Source organism: Pteropus medius, unplaced genomic scaffold (genome assembly GCF_902729225.1).
Source record: "Pteropus medius unplaced genomic scaffold, Ma_sr-lr_union100, whole genome shotgun sequence".
NCBI classification, from domain to species: Eukaryota; Metazoa; Chordata; class Mammalia; order Chiroptera; family Pteropodidae; genus Pteropus; species Pteropus medius.
In genome coordinates, this window is record NW_024344371.1 from 10,306,757 (window position 1) to 10,323,354 (window position 16,598).

Genomic DNA, 16,598 nt, shown 5'->3' on the forward strand with positions numbered 1-16,598 from the left:
TTCCTTTTCCTTTACTTTCCCCTTAAATGCTTAAGAATCTTTAATATATATCCCCAGCTGTGCCCGCTCTCCTGACTCCAGACCCGAATTCCCAGTGATCTACTGTACACCCCACAGGCATCTCTAGCTCAGCTTATGCAAAATGAAAAAAACTCATCACCATTCCCATCCCCACTGAGGATCTGTCTCTTCTCCAGCATTCTTGATCTCGGTAGACGACACCGCCAAACTCCCAAGCACCAAGACTAGACACAGCACCATTTCAAACTGTCCTCCCGTCCTCCACAAGCCCATTAGTCAGCTCCTACATGTCCCGTTCTCTTGCTTCTCACAGTCCTTGTCCTATCTCAGACCCTATATTCTCTTGCAGGACAACTGTAACTGCCCCCCAACTTCAACAGCTCCATCTCTAATCTGTGGCAGGTAAGATTTGTACAGTGAATCTTCTCAACTCGCAAACTAATTTCCATCATGAATTGTATAGAGTTCAAGCCTTTATTTCCATTGATGGTGAGAAGAGTTAAATGTTGTCAATTCAAACTAATGCCATCATCTCTGGCTTAAAGCTCTTCCTAATCCCCTACTCTGTGTCCCAGGATCACTTCTCAAAAGCAACTACTCACATCCCAGCTTTTACCTCAGGCTTTGCATCCTAGGGAAACCCAGGCTACGACACCTTCCTGTCCTACAGTCTGAAAAGCTTCAAAGCTACATTTCCCCTCCTTTGCACCTGGTATACTGCATGGGACCTAAGTTCTACTGAGTATCACATAGACTTTAAAGGCCTAAATGAGCCATGTGGATGGTGGTGACACAGGGAAACAGGCCAGTACAACTGCCAAGGCTCTGTTTCTCTGTGGCCGCTGTGGCTGAAGTTCTAGTCTCTAGTGCCCAGCTCAGAAGTGCCCAGCAGTGGGCAGGGGCTCCAGGGGTTTCGCAAGACCCATCACCTGATATGACTGGAGTTTCTCCAGTCCATGTTGCTCCTGGCTGGATACCTTCCAACCTTGGTTCTCTGCTCTTCCTGGAAATTCTAGAAGCTACAAATTAATACCTTGGAAACAAGTTCCTTTCTATTAAAATCAGCCTCTATGGTTCTGTTTCCTGAGATTAAGAATCTTGATCCAATACAGTTATTTAAACTCTTACTCAATGACAGAGATTTTTTTGTTGTTTTTTATACAAGGGAAAAGCCATCACTTTACACTTATTGTTGAGCAAAAATATCATGCATTGAAACAAATTTGTACACGTGGAGATTTTGTTTATAGCTCTTAAATTCTTATCCATGAGGATTCATTTGGATAGCATAAATCAATACCTTGCTATTAATCATAAAGGCAAAAGAGTTTTATAAACCTTGGATATATAAGGTCCTATTAACGCTTTGTGTATTTTAATAATAATAGCTACATTTTTACTGCCTGTTATGTGTCAGTTACTGATTTATTCTCAGTATAATATCTGATTAATTGCTACCACAGAAACTGAAGTTCAAATCACACAAATTGTGAACGATAGACTTAGTGTTTTAACCGAAGTCTTTCTGACCACAAGCCCGTGCTCTCACCCCTAAGCTAGGTTTCTCCCTGACCAAAGGCCTCGCTGTAATCTGAGCCACACTCTTCTGGTCAGGGCTCTGGCTTCCAGTTCACACTGCACTCTTAGCTGAGCTCCCAAGGGAAGTGCTGGGTGCAGGGAACACACATGCTAAGTTCAGGCACCCTCCTCAGGGCAGACTGTGCTCTGACTAGTTAAAATAAATCAGTAAAATATTCCCCTCAACTCATAGTTGCTGTATTAGTTAGGATTAGGTTCTGCTAGAATAAAATAATCCAAAACAATTATAGCTTAAACAAATTAATTTATCTCTCTCACTTTCAAAAAGTATAGAGGTTGGTTAGTACAGAGCTAGAATAAGATTCCACACTCTCAGGGAACCAGGCTTCTCCTGTCTTGCTGTTCCACCGTGGATGGCTTCTGCTCCCAAGGTTACTTCACGGCCCACAATGTCTACTGGAGTTAAGCTATCACATCTTCACTCTTACCATAAAAAAGAAAAACACGTAGTCCCATTCCTTTAAGGACATCTCCTGTAAGTTGCACTCACCACTTTCACTAACATCTATTAACCAGAACTCAGCTAATATGAGTTTCATAGCTGGAAGAAAAATGGGAAATATAATCCTTCTTCTGGGCATCCACGTGCTAAGCCAAAAATCTAGGTTTCTACTATTGTGGAAGAAGGGAAGGACAGGTATCAAGAGTCAACTGCTAACTCTGAGACTAATGTTTGATTTAAGTGGTCTATTTTGGTTCCTTAAGTAATTTTTGCATTTGTTTGGTGGAAGAAACAAGAAATACCAGTTTGTCTTCCATAAAAAAAGGTCAAGGCTTGGAAAAATGGGATGATGGAGACTTCAATTTTAATATTTGTTCAGAAGATAGAAATCCAGCAGCTCATCTGACACCAACTCAACAGGCCCCGCTACCTTTTCGGTCTTGCAGGAAACCCTCTCTTTTAAGATGACTCCAGCCTCTCAGCAGGACTTGCACTGAAGATTCCTGCTGATTCTTAGGCTCAGCAGGAATCTTCAGTGCACGGGGACAAGCAGGGTGGCAAACTCAGTGACAAGCCAAACTCAGGGCAGAGGTGACAAACATTTCATAGTATCTTACAGCCATTATTTCATCTCCATGAAACAATTTCCCCTGGCCTTTCTCATCCTTTCTCTCCATTCTTGGTATGACCGAGTCTTAATCATCCTTCATGAGCCAGCCCATTCATTTATTCATTCAATAAACATGAAGCATTTTCTAGAGACTTCCTCAGAGAAGTTCACCATCTACTGGACGGGACAAAGCCCTGAACAAAAAACTTTGAAATCATGTGGTAAGTACTGTGCAGAGGAATAAAAATATCCTGAGGGAATCTAGAGGACCCCTAGAAGATGTCATGTAGGAGGTAGCATTTGAGGTGGTGGTTCTTGACTTACCTTTGAAGCACAGTGCCAGAAACACAGCAACACTTCCTGAAAAAGAAACATAAATTATCCTTTGACACTTAGTTCCCATAATCTTCATGATTAAAATGAGACTTCTACTGTTCTACAGAAGTATTTAACAAGAAATGGAGCAACCCTTTTCAGAGTCATCCAGGCAGATGAAGTTACCCTCTACACACACACACACACACACACACACACACACACACACACACAATGTTTCTTTATCCATTCTATTTAAAGATTCTATAAAATCCCCTGTTATTATATAGTAAATAAGAACATCTGTCTAAAAAGAACTTCTTGCCTCCTGCTGTAATTCTCATTTATTCCTGATTTTAAAATCTACTAAACACAAAAACAAGAAACATGATAAAGATTTCTTGGTGGGTGGCTATAGTTACTTAACATATGTTCTTTCCATTCCTTAGTTAAGATCACAATCTGGTCAAAAAAATTACTTGGTTGGAAATTAATGAAATTTCCCAGAAAGGATCTTTGCCCATTTATCAGAATCTTTTGGGGGAAGGGCAAGGTGCTTCTACTTTCATTTTAATACGTTTTAGTCCATTGTATTTAAGTTGCTTATAATAATGATAACATAGAAAAAGTAAATGTCCAACAGAGAGAATTGATTTAAAAAAATTATAATAAGTTATAAAATAGTATGTATAATATACACAAAAGTTATAACAATGTAAGCTGATTATTGTAAATTGAATTTTCTAGTATTTAGCAAAATGAAAACAGGTATAATTACCTAAAACTAAATTAAAACATTTTTCAAAACCCTAGAGCCTTTCTTTTGTTTTACTATTTTAGGGTTTCTTTTCCTTTAATATAAAAACAATGCACATTTATTTCTATAATTTATGAGGGGTTTTAAAAATGTAAAGATAACAAATAATTACACAGATCAGAAATAACTACCATTAACAAATTGGTATATATCATTTTTTCATGTATGTATGTGCAAAGATGAAATCACTTTAAATCACTGTTTTATAATCCTACAAATATTATTTAGCCACTCTCCACCCCCCAAAAAAAAAAACATTAGCATGGTGACATAATAAATGCAATAGTTTATTCTCAGAAAGAGTTTTAAGAGAGGCTAGAAGAAGGTGGTAAACTCCTGGGGTCCTGTAACAGATCAAGGATTCATCCTGCAGTCTGAGTTCCGAGTATGATTCTGCATGAAACGTGCTAGAAACATAGGCTTACTCCTTCTGAGTTTCTATTTCCTAGCCCACAACATGAGGATAATGACGCTTATATCTCATAAATGCTCTAAAAAATGAGGTCAACTTTTTTATGAGCTTTGAGTTTTGGAAAAATAGCATCATATCATTTTATGACATCATGATGATGTTGATGATGATGATTATATTACCTGGCTTTGATTTTTAAGTCTCTCCTTTTTGAGAAAACTCTGTTGATTAGCCCCATAATACTTTCATCACCCCTAGACTCCATTGCTGTTGTTTAAGAGCTTATCAATTCTAACTTACTTGAATAAACATTCTTAATTCTTTTTTTATGAACTTTTTGTTTTATTTTGTTTTTGTTAAATTCCCCTGTGGACAGTATGGTGCTTAGGGGCAGGGGCTGAGTTTTACTTTGTTTTGGTATTTTCTGCACCAGCTCTCTGCTAAGCCCCACACCCACAGTGAAATTTGTAATGCCCAAGTCCATGGTGGGTTCTCCATGTTGCGGGGGATACACTGTTGTCCCACACAAGCACCCCTTTGTGGAGATATGGGAAGTGCAGGCCACTGATTATCTTGTGGGAAGTTATCCAGATGGGAATTGCCAATGCTGGGAAGTGAATTATGCTGCCAGGAAAGATTGCTACGGCCAGTAACCCCTTACTGAAGGCCACCTGAGACCATTTCATCAGTAACCCCTGCTGCGACACAAGAATCGAGAAAAGGCCAAAAAATGAACACTACACTACCCTATCCTTGGCCTCCACTTTAGCCTTTATAATGTCAAGTCCTGAGACTCCATGACCATGAGAAACTTAATTGAAAGCATGGCCATTCCCCTGCTCATTTAAGCCTCATTCTCTTTACCAAATACCGAGAAATCTACTCATGGACACAACCAGGATAATCTAAAATACAGGATTTTTTTCTAAACTAAATACAATTTTTTTTTCCTCCTCTAACTCTGTATTTCTTTTTCTTCTAATTCTGATTTTAATTTTCTTCAAAATCTTCCTTTCCTCATTCTTCACGAGTTCCTTTTTCACGAAATAATAGAAGTCACCAAGAAAAAAGTACATGAAGTGGGCCCAGCTGTACCTGGGAATTCACAGGCAAGCACTGAGGTGATGGGGTCTTCCACAGATACTTGGTAATTTCTATCCCTCAGGAGACAGGCCTGACCCTTTGTCCCCCTTCTCCTCACTCGCAACCATTCAGGACCAGCCAGGGATCCAAGCTTTGAAAATAACAGGCAAGAAAACAGGTGTCTTCCGGAGAACCCGGTGCTTCCCAGATGGGAGAAGCGATTAAGGAGAACAGGAAGTGTGACAGCTCCTCGGGGGCAAAGCCAGAGACAGATTAAGAATTGTGCTGTTCGTTGAAAGTGCCAAGGTCATTATTAAATGGTTGGAAACTATTGTTCATAAAAGGTACTTGTACAAACGCATTTATGGCCCTGTTTAAATTTATCTCAAAACAAAGGGTTGTCAATGAAGAGTTGGACTGCTTCCCTGCCAAGATTTCAACCACACACAAACACAAATCTCCCAGCCCTTATTTTGGGTGCTCCCAGAGTAGCGGCCACCATCTCCTCCCTGCCCTTCCCTTAGTGTGTTCAAAGCCCCCAGAGATCCCTTTCCAAATTACACAAAAGCTAAAAAGCATCCCCACCTTGGAAACTAACCCCTAATTCTCCACTATGGAACTTGAGGAACAACGATAAAAACAAAATTACTAAATTTGTTTTTCTCTAGGGCTCTGTGAGGGTCCAACCCATTTTAAAACAATATTTTCCAGTCACTTTCCTGCTTTCTCCCTTTCCAGGGTGGATCCTTCAGCTCACTGACCTCACCGCCTCCCACTGGCAGGAGAGCCTTCTTGATCCCAGGGGTATGGCAAGGCCCGGGGCAGGAAGCCACACCAGGTTCTGCTGGTGTTAAATCCTGGCCTGCTCTGGATTACTCACACTCCTTTTCAAGTAAGTTGCATGTTACAGAGCCTTGGTCTCAGAGCTTGGGTCCCACAGCGACTCCCATCCTCAACACCTGGGTAATGTGGAAGACTGTGAGGTGCAGGAAGCAGAAAGAGGCTAGAGTTTGTGCTTTAAAAAGATCAAAGAGACAATGAGGTCCCAAAGATGGCAAAGTGGTTCCAGTGCCAAAATTCATGATTGTATGTATTACCAGGCTTTTATATAGTCTCCACATACTGGGAAGTGCTTCCAGGCTGATGATATACTAGCTCCAAGATCTCAAACCCAGCTGTCCAACAGAACCCACTGAGGTGCTTTTCTGAAACGTAAATTTCTAGGTCCTCAGAATGGCTAAATCAGAATTTCCAGCAGGGCCTGGACACCCTTCCCCAGCCCTAGAGACCTATATGAGTTACTGCATTTCCTTAGAATGTACGGTCTGCCAGCTCACTCCCAGACACACATACTAAAATGCACTTTCTTGAGAAGAAACAAGAAAAAGGAAATGATAAAGCAGAAATACAAATTCATTTCAAATATAAACAAATTCACTGCAGCCCTGCCCTTTGCTTCCACCCAAAACAACTCTTCCCCACTCACAGAACACAACTTTGAGGAAAGTTAAAAGGTAATTAGTTGCAAGGTCGATGCTTGAAGCAGGGTCCACTCTGTAGACCTGTGGCACAGATGTACACCCCTCCACATGAGCCATTATATGCATAGGCACCCTACATAACTCTTGAGCTACTTAACTCTCAAATCTGCAAGTAACAGCATTGCCCTCTCACCTCCTGTAGCCCATGAAGTGGAGGGTCTACACGCTTATTCATGTACACACATGCTATGCTCAGCACAAAGGCTTGGCCTCCTCAGGAGCACAAACTCTCCTTGTGGGACGTCTCTGACTGTAACCCAAACCCATATGGCTCTCCTGCTACAACACCGTAACTTCAACCCCAACTCAACACCATTCAGGATGCAAAGGGCAGACTGAATTTATGTTTTAGAAAGACCCACACAGTTTATGACCAAAGGAATAACAGAAATTATAACATTTTCTAACCAAAGTGGATCTCTTCGTCTACCCTCTAGCTAAAGTTTTTTCTCAAGCTCTCCTACAAAAAATCATCTACAAACCAAATGCTCTAAATATTAAAAGATACTAAAAGAGAAGATACACAAATCCATTCCCCTTTCCTCTGACCCAACACACACATACTTAAGGTAAATGTGCAAAAGATGTAAAATCAAAAATTATTTTTATACCCCATCCCTTAACGAAGTAACAGAGGGTATGACCAAGAAAATATTTATGTTATTCAACTTCAACAATACAAATTGATATCTACCCACAAGGTTGATTTTAACATTTAGCCAAAGAAAAATAACTGATTTCCTGACCCTGGATGATTCTATCATTTTGTTCTGTGATAGTAACTTGAAAAACAAATTATTTATAGGCACCTAGCTCATTATGCATTACAAATTAAATATTCATTTATCTATATGCTCCAAACATTACCTATCCATCGCCATCACTTAAAAACACATTGCCCTTCTTTCTAGCCTTGTTAATTTCCAGATGCTAATTAAATTTAAACTCATAAAGGTATCTGTTTAGCATGCATGACAAGATCATCCTTCAATATCCATTACCCACTGTACATTCCAGCATGTTTACCCACTGTTTCCTGTCTGCTCTCTCATATATGTCTCAGTTTCAAGGAACAGACTGAAGATTTAACCTGGAATTTAATCTCTCTCCCATTTTATTCTACCTAAGTTGTCCCCTCTACTCGAAGACTCTGTAAGCAACTTTCTTTCAAATTATTGCTGAGAAGAATGACCTTCAGATAATAGCACTTAAATATGGAACAGCAGGATGATAAGAGAATTCTAGGGGAGGGAGAAAGCTAAATTTCAACCTCTTTTCACTAAAGCTATTACTCGAAAAGAGAACTCTTGATCTCTGGAGATCCACAGTCACATATTTATTGCCATCAGAAGGCTCACAGACAGTGTGAAAACCACGCAGACAATGAATGGCATTGCTTACAATCAGTGCCTAACACAAAACATACTACCATCCCATAGGGGTGTCCCAAAGGTCTGGAAGAGGATTCAAAGTATCACCCAGCAGGAAATGATATTCATGTTGTTTTCCCACTAACACAAGTCCTCAGGGACAGGGAAATAGCAGAAATAAGAGAAGGACCCTGCCTCAAGATGGCTGTGTCCTGCTGGGCGGCTCAGCCTCTACACAGAGGTTTCTCTGCTCTGGTCTGCCTTTCTCGGCCGGAGAGACATTCTTCTCTTGAGAACTTACACTGGGCCCTCAGATGTGTCTGTCTCAAGTGAAGATGTCCATACCTCCATACCGTTTTAACAGAGAAAGGGAATGTGACACCACAGGTACAAACAGTTACTCTCTGCATCAGTGTATAAGCAAAGGCTCCAAGAAGATAAAAAACAGGCTGTGACACCCACCTCAATTCCTTTAACCAAAGAAAAGGTAAAATGAACACAGTCACAGTTCCATCACAACCGAGGCATCCCTACCCCCTCCGGGATGAAAGAAAATGACACCAGATAGAAATTCAATTATACATGAGCAAATGAAATGCTCCATAAATAGCGAATACATACATAACTAAATAAGGAGTATTTTTCCCTTGTTTCTTAATTTCCTTTAAAAATAATTAACTCGTCCATCGACAGATGAATGTATAAACACAGTGTGATATATACATACAATGGAATATTCAGCCTCAAAAGGAAATGAAGTTCTCGTACATACAACATGGATGAACCTTGAAAACATTATGCTAAGTAAAGTAAGCCAGACACAAAAGGATAACTACTATGCAATTCTACTTATATAAAATACATAGAATAGGCAAATTCATTAGATTTGAAGATACTAGGGGCTAGGGAAAGGAGGAAATAGGGAGTTTATTGCTTAATAGTTATACAATTTCTGTCTGGGGTAATGAAAATTTTTGGGAGACAGTGGTGATGTTTGCACAACATTGTGAATATACTGAAATGTACATTTAAAAAGTTAAAATGGCAAACTTTACGACATATATTTACCACAGTTTTTTAATTAATATACCAAATTAATAACATAATATACCAAAAACCATTGAATTATACACTCTTTATGGGTGACTTCTATGATACGTGAATGGCTGTAGTAGTTTCAGACCTGATAGCCTCACTCAACTCTGGTTCCCAACTCTTGTCATATCACGGTAAACATAGAAAATGTTATTTGTACAGCACATTGAGGTCAACTAGGGGGATTTGTGAGTGTCTACATAGGGCTTTAATTTGCATCCCAATAAAGCCGTTTTTTAAAAAAAAAAGACAATTGATTATATAATACAAAAATAACGATATATTTTAGTGTTTACAACAGATGTAGAAGTAAAATATAATACAACAATAACACAGAAGATTGGAGAGAGGTAACTAGAAGCTTTCTACTTTAAGATTCTTATATTTATATGAAGTAGATTATATTAATTGAAGGCAGACTGACAAGTTAAGGGGGTATATTGTAATCCTTGGCACAGTCACTAACATACATATATACATATATGCATAGCTGACAACAACAAAAAAGTAAATAACAGTAACAGAAAAATATCTTTCTAAAACAACCCAGGTTCATGAGAGTTAAACTCTGTTCTGAAAGGTACTTTCCTCCTGAATCATCTTCTTCAGTTGTTCAGGAAACACTGCAGTGCTGTCAGTTAAGGCAGACCTTCCCAGCCAGAGCTCATTACCATGCCACAAATGGATTAGAGATGTTCTACAAGACATTGATCTCCTCAGCCTTGGAGGTGACAAGAGGGCATGTGGGGTGAAAAACCCACAAGCAGGTCCCCTCTGATCTCAAATAGCCTTGTCTACTGCTCCTCAGAAAGTGGCCAGAAGTGAGCTGGATCCCATGGCATGCCACATGGTCCCTGTAAGCAGCAGCCTCTGTGAGCACCACCTAGGCCTCATCTACCTGCTACGAAGCACTGAGTACAGCCAAGGAGGTGCTCTGCTCTACCCCTGGCCATCTACAGAGCACACACCCTCTGCAAGTCTTCTCTCTGTCTAAGTGAGCAAGGGGAGCTACTTGGAATCTCATGTTCCAGGAGTCCAAGCAATGCAGCATGCAAGCATGCAGCCCAGAATGCAGCCGGGCATGGGGGACAGGTGTGGTGGCTGGGGGGCTCCTCAGAGACACGACTCTAAGCAGTGACCTCCAATCTCTGTCTTTGTAAACATGAACAGAGCTATTTCTCCCCACTTGTGGTTTATGTGCCATTTTAACAGTGTCCAAGTTACCTGATTGCTCAAATCATGTATATCATTGACATGCAAAAGTTCTATTGGATTAAAAATCCGTTACTATTGTAAGAAATTTTAATTAAGCATTTGTCAATAAAAATAGAGGAAGAACTGACAAATCTTGTGAATATAATTTAAGCTTTGCTAAAATAGTTGTTTAAAAAAGTTTTTAAATGTTTTATTACTTAATTACATAAGCACAATTTTTGTCTAGTGACTATCATAATTGAAGAGATTGCAGTTTTAAAGTCTTGATTAAAAATTGCATGTAACCATTTCAAATATGAAATATGAAATTAAAATATATTTATGCAAGCAAGATCAAGCTTCTCATTTAAAAATTTAGGTTTTATTTGTAAGATTTAAACAAGTCTTATATTTAATATCTTTCCTAATGTAGACACTGCCCTATGTAGACACTCAGAAATACCACTAGTTTATCTCAATTTACTGTACAAATAACATTTACCATGGGACAAAAGTTATGAACCAGAGTAGAGCGAGGCTATCAGGTCCGAAACTACTATAGCCAGTCATTTACCAGTAGGAGAACTCTAGAGAAGGGATAAAGGATAAGGTTCACACACTGGAAGGTAGGTCAGGAGCTGGAGAGAAACCAAGATCATGAGAAATTTTTTGTGATAATGTTAACATAGTTCCAATCCAAAACGCAGTTTTCATATCACCATGAATGCAGTTAGAGCTGTCACACTGCAGCTAGCTTCAACATGACTAAAAGGGCACTTTCAGTTGGGTTTTCTGTCCCTGACAACCAAAAGGGTTATAAATGATTCATTCCTGGTGGGAAGGGGATCTTGCAACCTAGGTAGTAAATACGCTTGAAAGTTAGACTCTCAAAAGTTATATTATTAGTAAGAGAAGTTTATTGCTTAAATCAATGGTCAACAAAGTTTATACGAAAAGAGCCAGATAGTAAAAATTTTAGGCTTTGTGAGCCACATAATCTTTGTTGCAGATAGTCAACTGCCTTTATAGCATGAAAGCAGATGCAAACAATACATAAAAGAATGAGCACGGCTATGTTTCTATAAAACAATGAACACCAAATTTTAAATTTTGTGTAATTGCCACATGTCACTTAATACTATTCTTTCGATTGTTTTTAACCACTTAAAAATATAAAACTCATTCTTAGTTCATGAGCTACACAAAAACAGGCAGTGAGTAGGATCTGCCCTACAAACTGGAATTTGCCAACCCGTGGCTTAGATCCTCATTTCTAGATGAAGTTGTGATCCCCTATCACCCTCCCAGGACAGAAAAGGTAACAGATCTCCCTGGCTTCAATGAGGAGGGCAAAATGGAAGGGATTTTCTAGATTTCCTTCAAGGCTAACTCCAAGGCTAAGATTGGATAGTAGAAGAGCCAAATGGGAAAAGTAAAGAACTGTCTTGCCTGTCTTCTGAACTCCAGGTGTGTTTAGAATTGTCTAAGAGTAAGGTTGTGCTCTTCTGATAACGGACTCTTTCTGCTATGCCCTGCTAGATATTGTAGGGCTTAGAGATAAGATTATAATTCTTTCTTAATCTTGAATATTCTTGCACAATGATATCCATTCCAATCTCTCCACTGTGAAAACATTGAAGAGAAAGATCTTTGTGGCTAATAGGCATTAGAAATATTCCAAAATGGTGGTATGGCCTTCAAGCATACGGAGAGAAGAGCTCCTGGGGAAGTTGGAAATGAGAGCAGTACATTCCTTCCCTCCTTAGGGTCCTGAAGAAGGAAAATTATCACCTAAGGGACCCTTCTGAGGCAATTGGGGTCTTTGGGGGATGCAGAACTTTGACTTGATCAGAATTAGAAAAGTAATTGGGGGAGGAACAAGGGCAAGGATATTTCGCAAAAATAGTGCTGCCAGATTTAGAAAATAAAAATATACCCAGTTAAATTTGAATTTCAGGTAAACAAATCGTTTTTTACGGTATGTCCCAAATATTGCATCCTCTATTCTACCTGGCAACCCTACAGGCCGTGAGGAAAGAAGCTGAGTTTTCCAGCACTGTCTGCAAAGAGGGAATTGGGAATTTAGGAAGCTATGGCTTCTAGGGATTCCCAAATGGCTTCCAGGAGCTTCTTGGGACCCCTTAATCATTTCCTTTTAGTTCTGGTTTCTTATATCACCTTTATTTGAAGTAAACAGCTGTCATTCAGTAAAGGCAGCATGTTCTGTGAGTCTTTTGTGCCACATGTGTGAAAGCTTGTAGCCCCCAACACCTTAGAAGAGCATGGAAGACAAACTGGCCTTAAACTCCACCTATTCCCTCTCTTCTATCTGGTTCTGGGTCCTTCCTCATTCCCCAACCCTCTCCCCTCTCCCTTCTTACATGTGTTGAGTGTGTTGTCACTTGCCATCTCTGCATTTTGGGTACTGTCTTAATCAGTTCCTGCTTAAATCCCTTCTCAAAGACTCGAGGAACTTCAAAAATGTAATACTTAAATGGGTAAATTCCTTTTAATTCCCCACTGAGTTCCAAAGAACACTGACTCTTTCATTGACTGAAATAAGGGTCTCCCGTCCTTCCAGCTCTGAACTAGCTATTCCCAAACCATAAATGTTCAATTACTTCCCAGACAGCAAATGCGCATTTTGCTTCCTCTGTGCTATATATTTTCTGTGGTTTGCATTATCATGTGCTAAATACACTTAGACACTCTATTTACCTCTGGACACATCTCTCAGAATTTTGTGTGGCTTCTCACCCTCTAACAGCAGCCCAGATAAATCACTGCTTAGCCATTTAAAACACACAAAGAGCGAAGACTCCAATTTTCCAAATAGTGCCATTTCTTTCATTTATTGAGCTGCTAGGAAGTTGTGGAAATGATGCTGATGTAGACTGGGAAAGAACACCATCGAGCCCTTTAGGTTTTGTCTCTAATGGGACAGTCTGAATCTTCTCACCATTCTCCACTTTGAAGATGCATGAGCTTTCTGTTCTTCCAATTGGGTGGTAGGTTAATGAGTGTGCTCATTGTCCTCTTATTCTGCGTACCTTATACGTAAATTATAAATATTCTTGGCATCTTTTCATTTTTTAATTTAAAAAATTTTAATGAAAAATCCACTCACTCCTCCACACACAGAAATGAAATGCCTTACTTAACCTTTATACCAACTGGAAAAGCTACCACTTTGCAGAAAGCAAGTCAGAGTACTAGATTATTCATGGGTGGTTAAATAGAGCACATATCCACAAGGCAGAGCTTTGCACTAGGAAATTGGAAACCTAATTCTAATCCCAGCTTTGCCCATAGATAAGGCCATTCATTGGTCAATAAGTTCCTCAAAGACAGGTATCGTGTTCTTTTGTTCACTATTTCCCTCTAGCCAATTTTTCACAAATAAATTATACATAAACTATTGCCTTAAACATATAATATTATGGATATAGATTAAGTCCCCTTGGACCTCTTCAGTCCTTTCCCCCACCAAAACCAAGAGATAACTACTATAATAATCTGATATATATCTTTACCAGGCTGTTTACCTACTCATAGAAAATACGGAGTATTGATTTTTTATGGGTTTTTTTCCACATAAATGGTCATAGACTACATATAACTCTGCAACTTGCTCTTTCACTCTACATTTTTGAGATTAATTCATGTCAATGTGAATAGCTCTAATTTTTCCTTCTGAACAGCTGTGTAATATTTCAGCATATGAATATATCATGTCCTATCTATCCACTCCAGGGACATTGGTTGTTTCCAATTGTTCTTGACACAATTTTAATAGATACTATCGAACTGTCCTCCAAAGTCAGGGATCATTTCACCATTCCCATCAGAAATATAAGGAAGTAGCTCTTTTCCCACAAGTTGACAACACTGTCTATTAAAAAACATCACTTTTGCCGCCTCAGGAGGTGAAAATAAAGTTATATCTTCTGGTGATTTTAATTTGCATTTCTTCACTAGCTTAAGTGAGGGTGAACATCTTATCAAATGTTTTTTAGCCCTTTATGTTTTCCCCTCTGTGAAAACCATGTTTATATCATTTATTCATTTGTCTGTCGGTTTATTTGTTCTTTTCTTACTGATTTGTAGGATTCTTTACAAATTCTGGATATTCTTTGTTATACGTGTTGCTTTTGTTCACTTTTTGAAACTCCAACATGTAGCTGAGGGTCTGGCTCTTAGTAAGCAGCAGTAATTATTTGTTGACTACATGAATAAACGAATGTTGCATAAAAGCCATGTATTGGACAATCACTCTGTAGCTCACAATTGGGCTGTGGCATTTCTATTATTTAGCTATTAAGACCAGGCAAGAGGGTACATTAAATATGAGCCACTAATGTTGTGCCCTAGTCATTTTTGAATCCCCAATTCTTAGGTCAGGGCTCATACATCTATAGAAGAGCCACTCAATAAAAATTGAATGAATTAAAGACCAGAATGGAAGGAATCAAAAGAGCCTCTTCTCTCTCACACGCCTGAGAGACCAAATTTCCATCCCATAATAAGCTAAGTTAACGAAAAAATTGTAATAAAATCTGGCATGCAGCCAGTACAGAAGAATGTATTCCATCTCTGCTCTGCTCAAAATCTCTTGATCTCCATGGCAAAAACAGGAAATTAGAGCCAAAGTGGATACCTCACAAGCAAAGCAAATAAAAACAAAACGAATGCCTCAAGCCACTTAACTAAACGTAGGGAATCGAAGTTAAAATCTGATTGCTTCCTCCACTGCTTCTTGCACTGGGGACCAGGGAAAGGACTGAGAGCCGGGTCTGTTCCTCTCCCTTCCCCATCGCTTCTTCCCTTTCCTCCTCCCACCTCTTCATCTCTCCACTTCAAGGTGTTCCTTTTTTTTCTTTCCAGATTGTTGTTCTTTTCTATAAGGTGTTGATCCCTGGATTTTCCTGGATTGTCATGATTTCTGTTGAAAGACTCTCACAGCAGAAATGCCACCCACATTTATATACATATAAATACGTTTCTTTTCTTCTGCTTTCTTGCTCCATCAGGGCTCCGTGGAGCTATTTGGTTTAATTATTTCTGGCATTTTGCCCACCAAAATGTGCAATTCTTCAAAGGGATGGAAATGACAGTGAATCTGCCTCCTCCCGAGCAATTGAGGTTTTCGTTTGAATTCTGTTGTCTTGGAAACAAGCAAGTTTCATTGAACACACACCTAACATAATGGTTAAAACATCAGCTGGAGGCAGGACTCCCCTGCAATTCACTCCTTGTCTTGCCCAACTCACAGGTTGGTTATCTGCTGAAGCGAAAACAGACTATGAGTCAAGACATTTGAATTCTAACCTACCCCAAACCTATCCCCATGGCCCAAGTCATGTCTTATAACCTTTCTGAGCCTCTATTTCCTTACGAAAAAAAAGTGGGAATAATACCACCTCTTCTATTTCAGTCTCATCCGGAAGACTGAAAAAGAACATAAATTTGAAAAAGCACTTTGAAAACTGCAAAAAGTTAGACAAATGTAATCACATACTTGAATTATTTTCCCCTTGATCAAAACGAATCAATAAATTTTAGCTCAGATAGGTATAAATAAGTTCTCTGGGTATTATCTTTTCCCAATAGTAAAATGGAATACCCTTACATACTTAAGCACTTGAGAGCTGAAAATAATTATTGGTGACAAGTGGTCACTCCCATTGTGGTCCATTCTGCTAAATGAGAAGCAACAGGAGGCAGAGCAGTGTCTGTTTGTCGACTTCTCTACTGTATAATACTAGAAATAGCCTAAAATTACTTTAGTCATCTCTAGCTGTATAAAATGCCACCCCAAAACTTAATGACTTCAAGCACTCCTTTTCTTTCGCTCATGGATTTATAAATCAGAAATTCAGGAAAGTCTTGCCTACAGCAGCTCAACTCTGATATATGTGGTGTCAACCTGGGCAGCATGAGCTGGAGGAGCCACTGCCAAAATGGCTGCTTCTCTCATGTGTCTGACACCTCAGTACTCCTTGGCTTCTCTTTCTCTCTACAGTGTCTCAATTTCCAACACCTCTCCACGTGGTTGAGGTCTCTCTCAGCATTGCGGTCTCAGGGTAAATCTTCTTATTA

The 16,598-nt window shown here is 39.3% G+C and overlaps 1 long non-coding RNA gene across 2 annotated transcripts in view; it reads right to left on the reverse strand.

Moving 5' to 3' along the window:
• LOC120608586 (uncharacterized) overlaps nucleotides 1-16,598 on the reverse strand; it is a 40,563-nt gene that overhangs the window by 1,187 nt on the left and 22,778 nt on the right. The window contains exon 3 of one of the 2 annotated variants that reach the window (XR_005654437.1): nucleotides 2,997-3,032. This is a non-coding gene — a long non-coding RNA (uncharacterized LOC120608586). Of the gene's footprint in view, nucleotides 1-1,626; nucleotides 3,033-16,598 lie in introns of those variants that run through there. The other variant, XR_005654436.1, reaches the window with a different exon arrangement.